General features: G+C 35.1%; 1 pseudogene; it reads right to left on the reverse strand.

Annotated features, from left to right (window-relative positions):
- The window catches only part of LOC132171612 (disease resistance protein RPM1-like), a 32,683-nt pseudogene extending 21,784 nt beyond the window's left edge, over positions 1-10,899 (reverse strand).
- Positions 10,900-14,492: the final 3,593 nt, after the last annotated feature.

The raw sequence follows: 14,492 nt of genomic DNA on the forward strand, positions 1-14,492 counted from the left end.
AATTTCTTGTGTTTTTTTCTTCTTCTTCTGAGCAGCTCAGTTTCTTTTACTAAAAAGTTAGCCAACTTTTAACCTTTATAAACTTGTGTATTTTTTAAAATACACAAGTTTAAAAATTAGGAATGCTCTAAGAGTTGGATTGTATTTTTCTATTTAAGCTACCTACTTTTTCATTTAAAATATTATTTCTTTGTCAACTTTTCTTATTCCCAAACAAGAAAGAGAACCAGATTACTTTTTTTATTCATATAGCCAATCATTATAGCAGCTCAACAAAAATCTTATCCATTCCAAAACATATACATAAAGAATTGAAATCCAAAATATTAAGACTTTAAAATAAAAGAAAGAGAAAAACAGAAAGTCACTTTAATTGTAGGGCTGGCAATTTTGACACGACCCACGAACCCGACACGAACACGACACGAAGTTAACAGGTATTGGGTTTGGGCTTATCGGGTTCGGGTCTTAATCGGGTCTACCCGATTAAGACACGATTAAATTCGTGTCTGGCGGGTCGACCCGTCGGGTCTGCGGGTCGACCCGCTAGACACGTTTAATAAATGGGTCTGGCGGGTCAGTCAGGTCAACCGGGTCTGGCGTGTCAATCGGGTTTGGCGGGTCAACCGAGTCTAACGGGTCAATCGGGTCTGGCGGGTCTCGGGTGACCCGCCAGACCCATTTAATTTTTTATTATTTTTTTTATTATTATTATTATATTTTTTTTATAAAAAAGCCTATGTCTAAATTCTAACTAAATTAACCCTAACACTTACTGACTCACTCTCGGCTTCATTTCACGACTTCACAGTTTTCACTTCACTGGCATATTCCTTGTTTTTCCGTTACTTTTTATATGTGAGTTTATATATTAAAACATTATATTTTAAATCATTATTTATATATTAAAACATTCTCTTTTAAAATTTTTTATTTTTCTTGGATGGTTAGGATAAATTTGACTAGTTCTTTGGCCTAAGAGATCCCTTTATTAAATTATTTTTTCCAATTTTGATTAAGGTTTTTTTTTTTTTAACGGGTCGTGTCGGGTCGTGTCGTGTTTACCCGATATGACCCGGTTATGCTAAACGGGTTAAGCGGGTCGTGTCGGGTTACCCGGATATTTTTCGTGTTATAATCGTGTCAAACCCGCTAACCCGTTTAGCTAAACGGGTCGTGTTCGTGTTTCGGGTAATCGGGTCGCGGGTCTTAACGGGTCCTAATCGGGTCTACCCGATTACCCGTTTTGCCAGCCCTATTTAATTGTACTCCTAAAGTAATTACTAAATTCATAATTTCACCTCAACTTAAAACCAACGAATTGGCTAAGTTCGTTCAATAAAATGATTTTTAAAATAAAGTAAATTTCGTTTTGTGCAAATTAAATTATACATAAAAGGAATTAAATGTAACTTAACACAAAATATGACATCTGTTGAAATTAAATGTCTCATAACAAATATGAATTTTGCAAGTTGTTTGAAAAAACATTAAGGCCAAAAAGCAAGAAAGAATAATGTAAAATAAAATAAAAAAATAAAAGGAGAAAAGAAAAAAAAAAAGGTCATACCTTATTGTTTGTCGCTTTAGACTTCAAAATCTATTAAGCCAGCTCCCATCATATGTAGTAGCAAGCCCATGATACTTGAGCAAAATAGCAGCAATAATATTGCCAAGCCTTCTTCTTAGCTTCCGTCAAGAGTTGGCGTCCAAATAGAAGAAATAATCTTACAGCAGATTCTGCAATAAGCGTCAGAAACATCAGAAACTTCTACTCCATTTACTTCTACAAAGCCCAGAAAAGCATCAAGAACACCCACAATTTAAATCTTCCCCTCTCAAGCAAACACAATGAAAACAAGAACACCCACAAACCAAAAAAAGAAACCCCATATAAAAATCCAATCTTTAAAGCAAAAGAAAAGAATTCCCAAAAAGAAGAGTCATGTTCAACACACCCCCGAAAAAAAAAAATCTATGCTTAAAAAAGGAACACTGCAGAAACTAGGGGAATTTGAAGCTTTTACCTTGAATTACTTTGGGTATGGCCGATTGAGTTTGACAAATGGCCGGCCGCTGTTTTTAACTTGTGTGGTAGCCCAAACGATGGAGAAATTAGCTTCAGTTTCAGTTAAAAGTATGGAATAGTTAGAGACACAAAACAAGGGGTCTTGGCTTTACACAACTATACGGTGGTGTGATGATAAGAGTATTATTATATAGGCTTCTGAATTATTGGCCTTCTAGTGGCTCATGCAACTACTTCCTTTTTCCATATTGATGCCTTAGAGAGTGGGTTGGAGAAATTTAGTCCACTCAGGAAATTTCTGTCCAATTAAGGAATTCTCCTTGGAAATTAAACTCATTCCCACTTAACCATTTCTTGCTCTTGACTAATCAGCACACAAGCCCATTGAACCAGAATACACGTAACTAATGTTTGCAACTCTTTTGAGATTTTTGAGAGGCTACAACTTAATCTCTCTTTGTTTAATTCTTTGAATGTCACCGTCCCAATCAATTTCCAAATCTGCAGCATATTATGGCAAATCATGTCTTTGGCTGATGCCCAGTACATCACAACTTTCTCAACTAAAAAGTATTTATTGCCTTTTTCATGTCTGCTATAAGTGCATTCCCAAACACAATCTCCTTCGATGCCTATACCATTAGTGACATATATTTATTCTATATGCTTGATAATTCTTTCACCATCGGTTAATGATTTGCTCCCAGAAAAGAAGCAAATAAAAAACTAAAGACAGGTTGAAAAAAAAAAAAAACAACTTCACCCCATAGATCACTATTGAAAACATATATAGAAAGAAGACAAACAATAATTGTTGTAGAGCCTGAACATCAACAGTCTCATCACTATATTATTCAAAACAAAAAAAGTTGGGAGAGGTTTCTTCCTTCCTTCCTCCTAGATTGAATTCTCTGGCTGCTAGGATTTTTTTAAGAGCATTTACTTCCAGCCTAACAAATATTTAGCTATCCACTTTTTTAAATGACCTACATCGGCTTAACATTTTAGCTATTTACTTTCACTTTTCTATTTAAAATATTATTTATTTATGTATTTTTCCTATTCCAAAGAGCAAGATTACTTTTATTATTAATATAAATAAGGATTTGTTAAGCTACAGCGTTCAGCAAATTAGCAAGTCAACAAATCCTTAATCATTTCATTGAGCCAGATGTGAAATACTTTTTTTAACATTGCTAGTTAAAAATAGCCAAAAAGCCAATTTGCTGAAGCCAATTATGTGAATGCTCCATGTGTTACACTGTATTTTTCTAGTCTCTCATATTCTTCAAAAGTCACTTGAACCAGGATACACGCAAGAGATTTAAGATTTGGAAGAGGGTAAAGAGAATACTAAGCTGTATTTTTCTGGTCTATCATAGTCTTCAACAGCAAATAAGCATTACAATCTCCTCTTTTCCTTCGACCAACCAAAAGTCTGGTCCAATATTATTCGGTTGACCGTCAAACAAGATAAAAATGGTCGGCTAAGTAATAAGGTCAAGCTCCGTTTGGTTTGGTTTGGGCTTTGTGGTGGCAGAGACAACGCGAGTCCTTCACAAAGAAAAAACAAAACCAAAAGAGTCAAAAGCCATCGCATAACCACGCGTTCTTTCCACTACTGATCGTAAAGGAGACGGTGATCTTGACGTATGGGCCCAACTAACGTGGTTCCAAGACCGTTGAAGATTTGGAGACTTGGCCGGTGGCTGCTGTTTTGTCCATGGCATGGTAAGCAATTGATGTTTGAATGTTAGTTTCACGTCATGGTCATCTAAAAATATGATAAACTTTAATTAACTTATTTAACAATATGGGTAAGATATTTTCAGATGGAGTTTGCATTGGAATTTAGAGGATTTACTTGTCTTAGCTTTTCCTATGATGGTTTTGAATGCAATATAGAAGCAAATTAATATTCTAAGTTTAACAACCTAGGTAAAGTATTTTCCGATGAGTCAACATTGAAATCTAGAGTACGAGCTTGTTTTAACAGTTTGGATGATGGTTTTGGACGCAATATAGATGCAAATATGCAAAGGTTAACGATGTAGGTAAGATATTTTCATATGCAGTCTGCATTGAAATTTAGAGGATCTACTTGCCTTTTAACTTTTCCTATGATGGTAAGATGGCTTCTGTTTTTAACTTGTGTGGTTAGCCCAAACGATGGAAAAATTAGCTTCAGTTTCAGTTAAAAATATGGAAAGGTTACAGACAAAATACAGGGAGTCTTGGCTTTACATAACTATATGGTGATCAAGTGATGCTAGCTTAACCACACATAAGAGTATTATTATATAGGCTTCTGATTTGCTCTTCTATTGACTCTTAACTAGTTTTCTTTTCCATATTTGTATGATGCTTTAGAGAGTACGTTGGAGGAGGAAATTTCTGTCCAATAAGTACGAGAAGTCTAGCTGCAGTGTGCAGTGAGAACATCCGGATTACTCTTAGGCTTTACTTCGACGTAATATAATTTTCAAAAAATATTTTTTACTTTTTACGATGTTTACTATGACGTAAAATAGTGGTCAAATAGAAAATAATTTTGGTTTGATAAAAAAAAACCTTTACATTTCTAGGAAAATTGTTTACACTCCCACTTTTTAAGGACAAAGTTTTCCTTCAAACTGGGTTTGAAGAATTTCTTTCAACCAACTATATGAAAGTGACATGTGTCCTTTGAACATGTGAAACGCACATGTTTTTTTTAATAGCAGAGACAAAGTTGGAATAAATTTTATTAAAAACTCATGTGTATCTCACATGAGTTTTAAAAAATAGATACATGTCACTTTTATATAGTAAGTTGAAAGAAATTTCTCAAATCCAATTTAGAGTTGTCCACTTTTTAATTTGGTAAACCATTTTCCCTGCTCCACCCAAAAAAAACCCAACGCTTTTCTGATTAGAAAAAAAAAACCCCGACTCCTCACCTTCATGCACAGCTTCTCCTTCACCTTCACCTTCACCTTCACCTTCACGCACAGCTACAGCTGCAGCTTCTCCTTCACCTGCATAGCTCATCTCTCTCTCGGCCGAGTTTCACTCTTCAAACCCGACGTAGGTACTCTCATCTTTCTCTTTCTTTGTTGAACCGTATGTATGGAGCGATTCAAATCTACGAATTTCTCTTGGTAATTTTCGTTTGATTTTGGTTTCTTTCTCTGTTGGACAACTGGAAATCGTGAAGCGATTTTGAATTTGGTTTCTTTCCCTATTAATGTATCAAATTTGCGGTTTTGGTTTTGGGTCTAGGGTGTGGATTTTGGAAAATATGAACTTCTGCAATCTTTGTTGTTATGGGCTGTTTTTGTTGTTGATTCTTGGAAGTTCTGACTTTGAGATGAACCTCAACCGAATGGGTTTTTGTTTCCTTTTGATTTTTTGGTTGTGTGATGGCAGATTGGGGTGGGTTTTCGGTGGCTCTTGGCTCTTTGCTTGGTGTTTTGCTATGTGAGGTTTTGGTTGGATTTTCGTTTTACTATCATCAGCATTCATGTAGTCTTGGTTGAAAAAGGGAGATTTAGTTTAGCAATAAAGCAAGATTACGAGATTAATTGACCCTTTAACGTACACCTGGTCCCCCAGCCAGGATTATGAACATCCAAAGGGATAGTCATATGCTTTTTTGGTCATACCCTGCAATAAAGCCAACCAGCATAATTTGCCCATTATCTGAAGAAGACATTGCCTTCTCCATGTTAGTCTTGAAGTTCCACCTTAGGATTGACATTAAAGATATGGTACCAAAAACATTGAATTCTAATAATTATGAAACTATTGAATTCTAATAATTATGAAACTTCCCTATGCTTTACTTACTTTTGACTTTCATATTCCAGTTTTAAAGTTTATAAATTTAAAATCTGAGTTTACAATGAGATTGTTAATTGGTTTGTCTCTATACAACAAAGGGAGCTCTGTTATGTAACTCTAATCTTAACAGTTTGTCATTGGTTTTAGATCACTTTTGTCTTTGCTTCTTAATTTACTAGCAATTTAAAAATGGTTTGGTGATAATTAATGATCATTGTCCAAGACTCCAAGTGTTTGTTGTTAGCTTCATAACTCAAAAGTACACGAAGAGCAACTCCAATCAATCATAAACTATTAACATTCATTCTTTCATGTGGGATCTCCAACATATATAGGTTCTCTGGGGTTGATTTTGGTTGTTGTGGAGTGGTTTGCTGGGGTGTTTAAGCAATTTTTGAGTCTTTTCTGCTTGGTTGTTAAGGTTTCTTTTGCTCTGTTTCTCTCTGTTTTTTAGTAGAGAAATCAAGTTGCTGCTGCTATATGCTGTAAAGTTGTAGTTGTTGCTGTTAGCATATATTAGGGGATTTGAATACAATCAATATCAGATTTTAATACAATCAAATGTCTAAAATCAAATCCCTTAATATATATGCTAATAGTTGCTTGTTAGTTTATATAGCCACGTTTCTGCTTTTTGGTTAGTTTGTTTGTAAGCTTTTGGTTAAGTTTGTTCATAGTATTGATAATCTAGTGTTTTGATTGATTGTGACTATTTGGGATGGAATAATTTTGGCTATCCAACTGTACTGAAAGTCTTTTGTGTGCCTAGATTAAAAGAAATATCAAGCTACAGTTTTCTTTATTTGTTAAAGTTGAAAATCGTCCTAATTACAGGACATAACATTTTTTTAGTTGGATCTAAAAAATACATCAAAAGACTTTTCTAGTATCAAGCACTGCTTTTTGCACTTGGTTGCCGAACTTCTATCATTTTTCAACATGTCATATTATTGCACTGCTTATTGCACCATGTGAGACTTAAATTTTTTGGAATTTGTTAATCATTTGTCACAGAGAAACAATGCATATATGATTTATTGCTTATTGCTTATTTTTATGTTGTTTGTAGATAGATGAAACAATTCTTTCGACAGTTACGACCACAGTTGCATTTGTTCTTGCTGTTGGGCTTGTAATCTTAAAAGATATTAGATCTAGGAGAGTATTACATAGGGAACCTCATGTTAATTGAGAGTGTGAAAGAGGGACTTATATGTAGTATTATCGATATGTAGTCAGATACTAATGAACTTGGATGGTAGTTCTTTGGCCAAAATATTGTAATATTTGTGGTAGAATTTTAGAATTCATGGTAATTTTTTTTTTTTTTTTTTTTCAAGCAAGATAAAAGTAACTTACTTGCCTTTTCATATATATCAACCTTCCTAGATGCGGAATATTCGTAATATTGATGTATGGACTTTTTAGATACAGTACTTTCAAAATACTTTTTCTATTTTTTTTTCTGAAAAAATAGAAAATCTAAAAATATTCTCAAATAGGTTGATTGTTTTTGTCGAATTTTAACAATCAAACATAAATTATTTTACATTAATATTTTTATATTTTGAATAAAAATTATATTTTATAGGTTAATATAAATAAATGAAAGTATTTAAAGAAAAAATTGATTTTCCGTGCGCGCGGTAAACACCGTAAAATATTTTCGGTGAAAAACATTTTCACGAAAAATGACTTCCCTGAAAATATTTTCCAACTGAAGCCAATTTACGTCGAAGTAAACTGAGCCTTAGACTAATCAGCTCACAAGAAAACTGAACCAGGATGCACGCAAGCAATTAATATTTGCAACTCCTTTCAGATTTGGAAGATTTGTACTATGTATTTTTCTGTACCTTTTACAAAATAACTTTTATAAATACAGTCAAAAACTAAGTTCTTTGTACCTTCTGATAAAAGAATGGCATTTCAGCATGGAACACAAAAACAGGGGAAAAAAAAGTAAATCAAAAACCGCTCAAGCATAGAAATCTCATCTTGAACAAAAGCAAGCATCTCACTCAAGCACATGGTTTAAAAATTATCTCTTCATTCAATTGATATTTGTTTACAGCTTATACAGCTACCTGCTTATTCATAAAGGAGCGTAAATAATCCTAATGCTACTAACAAAAGATGAAGGGGGAATAATTAGATGGTAGATAATTGTAGATTCGTAGACCTTGCAGAATCATAAAAGCAACGAACTACAATGTGGTTGTAGCCTATACTCTGTCATATTCTTGCATCACTCACACTTGCAGACACTCTAACAAGTCTGACTCACCTAGCTTGTATATTTGATATTGTTCTCCTTTAATCCTATAGCCGAAACGGATAATAGTTACCTTCCTGACTTTCCAATAATCTTTGCCTCTATCTGGATGCAAATGTAGCAAAAATTCCCTCTGCATTTCATAGAAGTCGACAATCTTTAAGCTTTTCAGGTGCTGGATTCCAGAGGGTACCTCCTTCATTTGTGGGCATGGCCCAATCTCTAGTTGCTCACGAATGGGTAGTGATCCTCTGTCTATTTCTACCATCTTTAATCTGTTCAACTCTTTCAGTTTGACCTTTTTAAGCTTTTGAAAACCGCCTTCCCCAAAATGTAGCCGTTCACCATTATACCCTTGGCGAAGGGTAAGATTAATTAAATTAGGCAAAGTCTTGACACAAATTAGTGGATCTTCCACTAAAAATGAGAAACATGAGCCTAATGTGACCAGATTATGAAGCCCAAGAATCCAGTTGGGCAACTTTTTCAACTGCCCTCTTAGAAAGACATGTTCTAAAAATTGAGGCGGCGATGAAATTGATTGTAAATCTAAAATTTCTTCTTCACTGATTGAGCTTAAAACCAAAATCTTAAGCTGGACTATATTATTTAGGGGGGCACACAAATCCCTCCCATTTTCTGCTGCCATATTTGAAATGCCAAGCGTCCTCAACTAACTCAACTTTCCCAGCTCTGTGAATAGACCAACACCTTGATGATTTGCGTCTACAAGTGCTAGCGTCTGCAAGTCCCTTATACATCCAACCCCATCACATAATTTTACTCCTTTCATTGCATATAAACTACTTTCAATTTCAAGGTCATGATAATGAGCCAAAAGATGTCTCAGTTTATAAAGCCTAAATATTTCAATTGGTAGCTCACGCACTGGGGTTTCCATGACATTCAGAGTCTATAGGTTTTGTAGCCTACCCATTGACTTTGGAAGTATATTAACTTTTGTTCTCCTCAAACTTAAGTACTTCAAATGGAATAAATTCTCCACTTCTTGAGAAAGACAATCACTAGGAGCATCTTCAAAATCTAACACTTTCAAAAGCTTGAACTTTTTGAACAATTTAACCATGAAAGACCTGGGCATTACATTAATGCTGAAAAGAAAAACAAAACGAACCCGAGAATACTATCTTGTCTAAAAAAATCTTCTCTAGCACAATGGATTGATAGGCACCGACTTTTTCCAGGGGAAGTGGTGTCACCTGCTTTTAGAACTTGAGAGAAGTTCAACTCTCCAAACTTCAATACGATGATTTCAGGCAACAAATCATGGATTCAGTGCTTTTTGTCTTTCTCATAATCAAGTTCCCCAAATGAAACTTGAACCAAGTTTCTGTGGATGAGATCCATCAAGTATTCTTCCGCTACTTCTTCCAATGCTTTTCCCTTCTTTCCATTCATAAAGTCCTCACCTACCCATAGCCAAAGTAATCTTGCACTAGTGATTGAGTAGTCCTCCGGAAACATACCTAAAGTATAAGTAGCAAGACTTTAGGTAAGGCGGAAGATCATGATAACTGAGAGAGAGAATTTTTGTTATACTTGTAAGGTGTGGATTACTTTCTAGCTAAAAACTGAAGCTATCATGCAAATTTTGCCATTCTAATGGCACCTTCTCCTTTGTTGATAGAAGACCACCTATGGCAACAATTGCGAGTGGCAGGCAGGCCTTCACATTTTTTGACAATGTCCATCGACAGTCTCACCAACTCTCTGGAACAACACCTTTGAAACTCGGACTAGAATGCCTTTCTACAAAACAATTCTGAAGCCTTGTCTTGAGACAAAGGTTATAGCTTGTGGACCTGATTGAATAATGATTCTTTACAAGATACACCAATGAGATCACAGCATGTTGTGAAGATAATCATGCTGCCTCTATCATTGCATGGTAAAGCATGTTTCACAATTTCCCAAAACTCTATCTTCCAAACATCATCAAAGACCACAACATACCTCTTTTGGTGTAAACATTTCCTCAGCTGGCTAATTAGTACAATCTCGTCTGTCATGTCTATTTGCCCAGGAATAGTTTCTTTTGCTTGGTAGATTTGCTTTGACATGGACATGAGTATCTTCTGCACATTGTATGACTGGGACACCGTGATCCAAACACGGCAGCCAAAATGTCCTTTCACTAATTCATTCTCATATACTTTCTTTGCAAGAGTTATCTTACTAATTCCACCCATGCCTACCACTGAAATCACATAGAGTTTAGATGCACCCCCAACCATCCAGCTTATGAGTTCATCCCTCATAAACTCAATGCCTACAACTTTATCTTCCTCAATGAAAAGTGAACCCAATCGAGGGTCATGCCATGTAACACTGGTTGCACTACTACTTGATCCTTTCTCTGAGGAATTAAAACCATATCTTTCACTTCGTTCCTTGATTTCACGAATTGACATTTTGATATCTTGAATCTTGGTAGCTATGTCGTGATGTGGTTTTAGTTTTTTTAAATAAGCAGCCAATTTTATGGAGGGAAGCAATAAAACCTTGCAAATGACAACATTGTGCCATGTGAAAAACGTATTCATCTATGATGTCTTCTATATGATAGGCTGCTTCTCTCACTTGTTTCACCCACATTATGATGCCATCTTGGAGGTCTCTTTTATCTGCGTCTTTGAGAAAACATTGGATGCTCTCCAGTAACTTCCTGGTAGACACCTCTTAACAGTTTTGATTCATGAGTGATCAATTGAACAAGCTCGTTGATGACAAGGGTCACAACGGTTTCTGTCATTGATTCCTCTCTGACCTTCACCTAGTTAATGATATTGTCACAGTTAGAAAAAGAATTTGGATTAATTGTCACGCCCCAAGCCAAAGGCAAGACATATGCCCACTAAGAATTTATATACTTTTTTACAAGTAATCGCACTATCATTAAAAAGCGAAAGTGAAGCCCAGATACATAGAAATTATACAAAAGAAACACCTAGCTAGAAAGAGACAAAAAATAACAACCTTGAAAACTAAGCAAATTAGGAAAAACAAACAAAGCTGTCCAAAGGTAAAGAGTATTGAAGAATAAATAATATTTATACTTAGAACTAACATTCAAGCTAATTGTAACATTTTCTTACAATTCTATTTTATCCAAGAACCAATTATTTATACTACCAAATTACTTACATAACATCAATTAGAGATCTATAAATAATCCAACAAAACTTAATAACAAAATACATTTTCTTGTTAAAGTACTCCATAATTGTCAAACACAGTAAATCAAAAATCCCAATTCGTCTCTAAGACATATTCTCCTAGTAGCACAATCTAGGTCCAATATACTTAGAAACTACAAACTCTTGGTCTCATCGTCCAACAATACAAATAACTAGTACAAAGACATACATATTGAAACATGTACTTCTAATCATACTCCAAGTCTCCAACAATCAGCTAATAGAGTATCTCAACTAGAGGGACCTCTCACTAATTGTGAATTTTGTTTTTAAAACAAATCCCTAAACTAACAACCGTTTTTAAAATAGCCTATGAAGTGACAAGTATTCTAAAGTGATACATCAAACTACCAAAGTGTATCAAAAATGCCCTTTTTTATTATTAAATTCATATAATACCCTGATTCTCTTAATAAAAATAAATAAATATATAAAACTTAAAAATTACTTATTTTTTTAATAAAAAGAAAGGGTGGCCTGGGAACCACCCCTAGCTAGCCCATGGGAGGGCTACACGCCACCCTAGAGGCCGCGAACCCACCCCTTCCCCAAAGGGTGGTTGTCGGTTGGCAGCCACCCCTTCTTCTAACCTATTAACAGTGTCTTAGATAGAAAAACATCAATAATGTTCATTTGTTTACAATTCAAGATAAGTTTTGTGTTTCTCATCTCATAACCATCATATATATGTCAGTACCAGACCCAACATTTCATACATGCCCATCAAACCCCTATAGACTTTTATAGACATCTTACTACCATAGAGTGTATTTGTAATGTTCATTTGTTTACAATTCAACATAAGTTCTGTGTTTCTCATCTTATAACCATCACATATGTCAGTACCAAACCCAGCATTTCATACATGCCCATCAAACCCCTATAAACTTTTATAGACATCTTATTACCATAGAGTGTATTTGAAAGGAATTCCCAAAGGCACAATGCTGCTGTAGTTTCAGGAAACCACAAATGCCGTTAACCAACCAGAAAAACTACATGACTATGTTTCAACGGACAGCCCACCTCATTTGGTCTTTGCTTTTTGACAGGCATCCCAATTCTAAGGTGAAGACAACCATATATTGTCATGTACACATGCAATGTGTTGCACAGGAAATAAACACTTGTCAAATCATATGCACAAGCAAGCTCATGATACTCAAGACAAATAGCTACAGTAATATTGCCAAACCTGCTTCTAACGCTTATTGCAGAATCTGCTTTAAGATTATTTATTCTATTTGAACGTTAACTCTTGACGCGGGCTAAGAAATAAACTTACAGCAGATTCTGCAATAAAAGTCAGAAACATCAACATCTACATTTAGTTCTTCAGAATCCAAAGAAACATCAGCAACTCTTACTCCATTTAGTTCTACAAAACCCAGAGAAGCATTACCTTGTTGGAAATAATTTTGGATGGTGTACAAATTCTCATTGATATAAAATCATTACAATCTAAAAATTAACAATAAAATAAATAAAATACAAGAGATGAAAAGTAGAGTATGGAAAGATCTCACAATGTGCTATAGAATCACGCAAGAGCGTTGTCCTTAAAGGTTGATTCGTGCCTCCCAGAGTGTATAACTCGGTGCGATCGGATCCTTTGACACGCAACCTCCCAGGATTAGACTATAGCGTCTACTTTCGTTAAGGACGCACTTCTAAGAACGAAGACTAATAGAACAACCCAAATCTTTTTTTGTAGAATAACAGTTCCATAATTGAAAATATAGAGGTAAAATATATAAAAATATATAGATATATCTCAAGTGCTCTTTTTTGTATTTTTTATATATTTTATTGACAAGAAGGTTGGCTTAATATATAGAAATGAAGCTCACGGTTTCCTTCTTAAAGAGAATCTTTTAATATCCAAAGCCTTGAATGACTTCTTGACCAAACGGTCAAAAATGCTTGGAAACCATAAAAGCCAAATACCTTTAGACCTTGTTAATGCTAAAGGTCAAAACTGTTGAACAATTAAAACCCATGAAATTGTTAATGGCCAACGGTTAGAAACAATAAAAGTGAAAATCAATAGATTTGATGACTAAGGGTCAAAACGCATGGAGAAACTCAATGCCCTTAATGACCAAACTGTCACAAAAATTATTTCTCAAAAAAACCACTAGCAAATATCAAACAAGGAATAAAAAGGTTTATGAAGAAAGAAAAGAAGAAAACAATTTGTTTGTAACACATATATTACAACAATCCCCCACATGTTACAAACAATAGTATAAATGAGATTGAAAGTATGCATCGATGTGGTACCCGAAGGTTTTAACCGCACCTAGGATAAATAAGTAGGAACTTAATGAATCATGGTAGAGTTAAACTCTTTTAACCAAATCCACAAGTTAAACAAACTTATTATCCACATAACTTTCTCCAAAAACAAAAAATTAAATCAAATCAAATAAACCAAAAGTCAAATCAAATCAAATAAAGAAAATTGGGTTGTTCTATAGCGGGTTGGCGCCTTATACAGGCCATGCGCCTCTGGGCTTCATGAGTGCTCTAGAGACTTGCCAAAGTCTCATAGGAGGCGGCACCACCTCCACACTCACATAGGTGGTGTCCATCAAGAATGTGTGCAGAGAACATCCCATCCCAACAAGTAGGGACTATGGACCCATTAAGAGTTTTAAACTCATCCTTACTCACTCTGCATCTTTGTTATTACACCATAAAATGGCTTTCATGAGCGCTCTAGAGACCTACCCAAGTCTCATAGGAGATAGCACCTCCACACTCATATAGGTGGTATCCATCAAAAGTGTGTGCAGGAAACACCCCATCCCAACAGGTAGGGACTATGGATCCATTAAGAGCTTTAAGCTCATCCTTAATCACTCTGCATCTTGTACTGTCTTACACCATAGGGATGGACTCATAACTAATCTTTTCAACAAGATAGTTAATAAACATAAATTGACAGTACCATACCTCATTTCACTTGTGACTTCGTTTCCCATTAAACCTCATTCATGGGATTTCCAATCACAGAGGTTGGGTATCAATCACAGTGTCATGATTTGGGTATCAGTCCTATCCCCCTCGATGCTTCTCTCACTAGCCTTCTTGCTAGTGGCTTGGTCAAAGAATCTGTAGAATTCTTTTATGACCTCACAAAGTC

The sequence above is a fragment of the Corylus avellana genome, chromosome 1, assembly GCF_965113065.1.
Source record: "Corylus avellana chromosome 1, dhCorAvel1.hap1.2, whole genome shotgun sequence".
Taxonomy (NCBI): domain Eukaryota; kingdom Viridiplantae; phylum Streptophyta; class Magnoliopsida; order Fagales; family Betulaceae; genus Corylus; species Corylus avellana.